The sequence below is a fragment of the Aegilops tauschii genome, chromosome 7 (genome assembly GCF_002575655.3).
Source record: "Aegilops tauschii subsp. strangulata cultivar AL8/78 chromosome 7, Aet v6.0, whole genome shotgun sequence".
Lineage (NCBI taxonomy): Eukaryota > Viridiplantae > Streptophyta > Magnoliopsida > Poales > Poaceae > Aegilops > Aegilops tauschii.
Window position 1 is genome coordinate 113,448,575 of NC_053041.3, and position 6,238 is coordinate 113,454,812.

Sequence of the window (6,238 nt, forward strand, 5' to 3'; positions counted from 1 at the left end):
ATGGAACCTCTATCTATATATTCTCAATAATATCTGAAAGAGGAAAAGAATACGATTATGTTTTTTGTGGTGGTGGTGCAAGCTCCTCTCTCTCTCTCTCTGTGTCTGTGTGTGTGTATCTCTATCCCTCCGAGAGTAATAGAACTTGCATATCTGGATCAAAGTTCACTAGTAGAAAAAGGGGCTTTTGTCCCGGTTGGTAAGGCCCTTTAGTCCCGGTTTTTGAACCGGGACTAAAGGGTCGTTACTAATGCCTCTCCCCTTTAGTCCCGGTTCTTACACGAACCGGGACTAAAGGCCGCGGCCACGTGGTTTAGACAACAGGTTATTGTGACCTGGCACCCAAGCAGGCTATAGGGGAAGGTTAATTTCATTTTTTGCTATTTCATGTTAAAATCCAGATGGTTCCATTTTAACAAAGCTTATCACAAACTTCAACCTCCAATTTCCAAAAGTTTTGATTGTTTTCTTGATGATCCATTATGGTTAGACTTGCATTATTCTCAAAATGGAACCTCTATCTATATATTCTCAATAATATCTGAAAGAGGAAAAGAATACGATTATGTTTTTTATGGTGGTGGTGCAAGCTCCTCTGTGTGTGTGTGTGCGTGTGTGTGTGTGTGTGTGTATCTCGCTCCGAGAGTAATAGAACTTGCATATCGCGATCAAAGTTCACTAGTAGAAAAAGGGGCTTTTGTCCCGGTTGGTAAGGCCCTTTAGTCCCGGTTTTTGAATCGGGACTAAAGGGTCGTTACTAATGCCTCTCCCCTTTAGTCCCGGTTCTTACACGAACCGGGACTAAAGGCCGCGGCTACGTGGAGCTCCACCTTTAGTCCCGGTTGGTAACACCAACCGGGACTAAAGGAAATTTTATGATTTTTTTTGAATTTTTTTTTTTGATTTTCAAATTTCTGAATTATTTTAACCTCTAATCTCTAATCATCACCCCTCATCACTGCTCAATTTATCCTCTAATCTCTAATCACCCCTCATCATTCCAAATCATCTAACTTCCCGAACGGTCACCCATCCTCCCACTCCCCCAGCCTGAGCACGCCTAACTTCCGGGTTCTATTCTCCCTCGTTTCCAAGTTAGCACTTGTTGTTTTCCTCACAATAGTAAGATGTCAATCCTATTAACCCTCACGAATTTTGCTTGAGCATGAAGTGACACATTTCACTGTTTGAGTTTGAAACTATTGTTTTAAAAAACAATAATTATTTAGTAACACTAATATTTCTTGAATAATTAGTTTGACCATTGTTTGACCACAGTTTGACCACAGTTTGATCAGATTTGACCAAAATTCAAAATAACTGAAATAATTATTTAGTAACACTAATATTCTAGAATAATTAGTTTGACCACAGTTTGACCACAGTTTTTGACCAGATTTGACCAAAATTCAAAATAACTGAAATAATTATTTAGTAACACTAATATTCTAGAATAATTAGTTTGACCATTGTTTGACCACAGTTTGACCATAGTTTGACCAGATTTGAGCACATTTTTTCCAAAAAAAAATTGAAACTATATTTTTTCTGTTACTAGGTGCGCCACTAGTAAGTTTGAAATTTTTTCGATTTTTTCCACTCTAGATCTTAAAAGCCCCGTAACTTTTTTTTGTTAGGTTTTTGAGGATTTTGAAAATGTTTAACGGGGTTTCCCCATGTTAAATTCGGATGTAACTTTTCGAGTAGATGATTTTTCATATAAAAAACTTTTTCATCCGAGTTCGTATGCAAAAGTTATGCCCATTTTACAAATTCCAGAGAGATTTTGCAAATAAAGTCGAAATTCATATTTGTAAATTTTCCCAACAACTAGACCACATATCACATGGGAAACTTATTTTATTTTATTTTTTTGACATTTCCATCTTTTTCTTTTGTTTTTTCTAAAACTGAAAAGGCCGTCCATAGGGGGGGTAGAGTTTGAAAATGGGACCTTTAGTACCGGTTCGTGCCATGGACCGGTACTAATGCCTCAAAGCCCATTAGTACCGGTTGGTGGCACCAACCGGGACTAAAGGTCTAAGCTTTAGTCCCGGTTGGTGCCACCAACCGGGACTAATGGGCATCGCACCCTTTAGTCCCGGTTCGTGGCACCAACCGGGACTAAAGGGCCCAGGTGAACCGGGACTAATGCCTTAGCCGCACGAACCGGGACGAATGCTCACATTAGTCCTGGTTCGTGACTGAACCGGGACTAATGTGAATACTGCCCTGTGACCAAAGCCCTGTTTTCTACTAGTGGTTCTTTACTTACAATATATATAATGTTTGGTTGGTCTATTCACTACTAGGAAAAGGCCTACTAGTGGCGCACCAGTTTTGCCTACTAATGGCGCACTACTGGTGCGTCACTAGTACCACGCCACTAGTATTAAATACTAATGGCGCACCACTGGTGCGCCATTAGTATACCAGATACTAATGGCGCATCACGCCGTGCGCCATTAGTATATCATTAGGTGCTCCACTGGTATTCCCTCCAGGTGCGCCACTAATAACCTTATAGGTGCGCCACTAGTAATAAAGGAAGGTGCGCCACTAATAAGGGCTTAAATGCGCCACTAGTAATGTATTTGGAAAACAAAAAAAATCTAAATTTACAGAAAACAACCTATAAGGAAAAATAATTTAAAAAAATGAAATAGAATCATAATTTTTATTATAGTAAGAATATTACAATGTCTTTACAAGTTTCCAATAAAAGGAAAATTGCAAGGAAATAAAAGAAAATCCTAAAACTAATCTCTTAGTAATCTTTTCTTCTTTTTCTTCACTTTATCCCTGCAAAATGTAACAAAATAAATAGAAAGACAAACAAACTATTTATAACATGTCAATACTGTCATTTTTTATGCAGAACTAGATATGAGCATATATTTCCAGAATTACATGGTAAGTAGTGCAGCATCTGTTGTTAAGTAATGATGAGAACCTCAGGACACCATCATTGGCATGGCAAGATTAAGGAGCACCTGTTCTTATCAGTAAGAGTACGAGAGAAAGAAAGAAAGTGAAGAGACCAGTGTAGCATCTGTCCAAATCAGATTTAAGAGAGAGGGAATTGGCAAGGAAAAATATAGTCCATAACCTGCAAGAAGAAATAGGCCATTGATAGCACATTTACTAAACATCTGCTGTAAGCAGAACACATACACCCACTTACACATGGGTACTATTCTGTATATAGGTACACAAGCACAACACATGCACCTGGTATAGATAGGAGTATAAGCATGCATCTAAATCATGTGAAACATATGAAATAGCTAATGCAAAGAAAGAATTATCAATACATGCAACCATCAGGACTATGTCCTGTACAATATACAACTAAACCACCAGTAGATGATGTACTAAACCATACAAGAAATACCAATACATGGTATTTAGATAAAGACTAGTATATATCAAACACAATACCAGCTTGAAAGAGAAACTATAATTTTATACCACTACGGGAGCAAGTCATGAACTACAGAGTAATTGCAGTAAAGAGATGAATCAATATATGTTGATCAATAAGAGAGTTACAGCTATATACAAATGAAGGACTATATCCTTTATAAGATAACAAAGAAACATTAGCACTTATACATACGAACAAATAGAACCAGCAGCCAACTAATAAAGAAAGTAGCATTTGCTATATGACAGGAACAATAACATCTATAAGACCAAGATAATTGCAATGATAACAGTAGGGTCATGCCATCATTCGATCCAATCATTGCAGAACTAGTTGAGCGACAAATCAAATATAACAGTAGTTCCATTGGTTCAGTCAACAAGTTAACAAAAGTTTACTTCCTACTAATTTTGTAACTCGTGATAATAAAGAAAGCAGATCTCGACATCACAACAACAAAAGTGGTAGACTGGGAGCCTGGAACCATGCACGTCAAATTGCAGAGCAGAAAAATAGCAGTACTACCTGGAGCAATAAGAAACTCAACAGACTGGGGCAACATTTGGAAGGAGACAAGCAACTACTACAACAACTAGCTAGGCTGAATTGAAGATTAAAAAAAATCATATGTTGAGCATGATTATACACGTCAAGGGGAAGGGGTTCACGGCAGGGACCTTCTGGTCATGGCATGGCTTGCATCTCTCCTCCGCATGTGCATTGGTTTGCATCCAATCCTTGCAGTCCAATCCATGGACGTCCCTCCCTCCCCGCATCTCTAGAACAACACGACACTTAAATTTCATCAACTTCCGTTGCTACTGAATAAAAGAGGAGCAAGATGAATATGCTGCATAAGACATACATGGAGAAGCAAGCTGCTTGAAAACAGAGGAGATCCATGATGGTTGTTTTCATTCGCAACAGAAGAACTCAAAAAAATGTGCAAGTGTATGCTATCTATGGATACACCACCTCCACCAGTACCTAGCTCCCAAACTGAGAAAAGAAATCCATTCATATGCAGCAACCCAAACTTGACTTTGAGAGAGCGGACTGATTAACATTTTTTTGTTGCGTCGAATTTTTCACAAATAGAAGCACTCCAGCAACTATGAGAATAAATCATAGAGGCTGGTCGAACTAATTGGCGCACTCAAACGATACCTGAGAGCGACCTGATGAACACATTGTTAGGGACGCACATCTAGCTAGTTTCCTGTATATCAATTAAGCTACTAGCTTGGTTGCTTCTTTTAGCTAGCATACACGTACGGGATTTGTTATAGCATACATAAACAAACACACGTTTCTTTTAGCTAGCTAGGCGGAAGTGAAGATTGACCAAAATCACATTCATATCAAGCAATGTGAAGCATCATTATACAAGGAAAAGGGGGGAACAGAGGAGTGCAGAGGGGCTCACCATGGGGGTGCTTTAGCCGATGCAGTGCACCGCCGTCTCGTCGGAGTTTACCAGCTGCGTGCGTCCGCCCCGTAGCCACCGGGTGCAGGAGCACCGACCACGAGGCGGAGCCACCCGTGGGACTTGCGGTGGGCGTCGGAGAGGGCGGAGCAGAGTCGCCAGCGACACGCCGGAGTTGGAGGGGACACCACCCTGGAAACCCTAGCCATGGGGAGGGGTCGTGGGTGAGCTCTCGGGGCCACGAGAGGCGGATCTGGCCGGAGGGAAGGGAAGAGCGGCGGCAGGGGAGCACGGATCTGTGTTGCGCGCCGGCGAGGGCCGCCGGAACACGCCGGAATCGAGCGGCGTAGGCAGCGGCGGCGAGGGTTTCGTGGGTGGGGGGAGGGAGCAGGGAGAGACGAGCGAGAGAGGGAGAGGGAGAGGCCGTGCTGCAGAGTGCCTTTTCTCTAGATGGATGGATGGATGGGTGGATGGATGTGGGGTGGAGAGCTAGTGGCGCACGGGGTGACTGGTGCGCCATTACTAGTTAACACTAGTAATGGCGCACTGTGCCACGGTGCGCCATTAGTATTTTTGGAAAAAACAAAAAACAATTTTTGTTAGTAGTGGCGCACCATGTTTGTGGTGCGCCATTAGTGTCTATCACACTAATGGCGCACCAGCACACGGTGCGCCATTAGTATTTTTTGGAAAAAAGAAAAAAATTGTTAGTAGTGGCGCACCTGAGTTGTGGTGCGTCATTAGTGTCTATCACACTAATGGCGCACTAGCACACGGTGCGCCACTGCTATATAGTAGTGGCGCACCACATGTCTGGTGCGCCATTAGTGTGCATATTGTCTATAGCCCTTTTCCTAGTAGTGATTCACTATTGTCCTTTCTTTGCAGCTTTGGAATACACAGTAAGCTCAATGGCTAGCAATCAGGGTTCTCAGCTGTCCAATCACCCAGAAACTTTGAGGTGGGATTTCTCTTTATTTCTTTTTAGATGTATATATAATTTGGAGCACACATGTCTCTATCTCACATGTATACCTACAAGTAGTGAGCATTCTCTTAATTATGAGAGTAAACAACAAATTACTGGATACATGGTTGAAGTATGGTTGTAATCAATATGCATATTTGCGCGAGCTTTTAAAATTGGCGAAAATGTTTTACTTTAGATAGTTGTCAATAAAATCAGTCTTCATCTTTTTGTTTTTCATTGATTTATTTATCCCCATTAATTTATCCTTTTAGTACATTTATTTCGTGTTGCTATGCTGCTCTTGGTTTGCATCCTGGTCAGAATGCGTATTGTATATGTGACTAAAATTATAATGGAAGCATCGTTCATGGCCAGGCTCATGTTTACATAATTTTTAAATACATTACTAAGAACA

At 41.0% G+C, this 6,238-nt stretch overlaps 1 long non-coding RNA gene across 1 annotated transcript; it reads right to left on the reverse strand.

The window, feature by feature from the left end:
• Positions 1 to 2,618: 2,618 nt before the first annotated feature.
• On the reverse strand, positions 2,619 to 5,435 carry LOC141028009 (uncharacterized). Its single transcript, XR_012190127.1, has 2 exons — positions 4,854 to 5,435; positions 2,619 to 4,205 (listed from the first exon to the last, which is right to left on the reverse strand). It is a non-coding gene; the product is annotated as an uncharacterized lncRNA (long non-coding RNA).
• Positions 5,436 to 6,238: the final 803 nt, after the last annotated feature.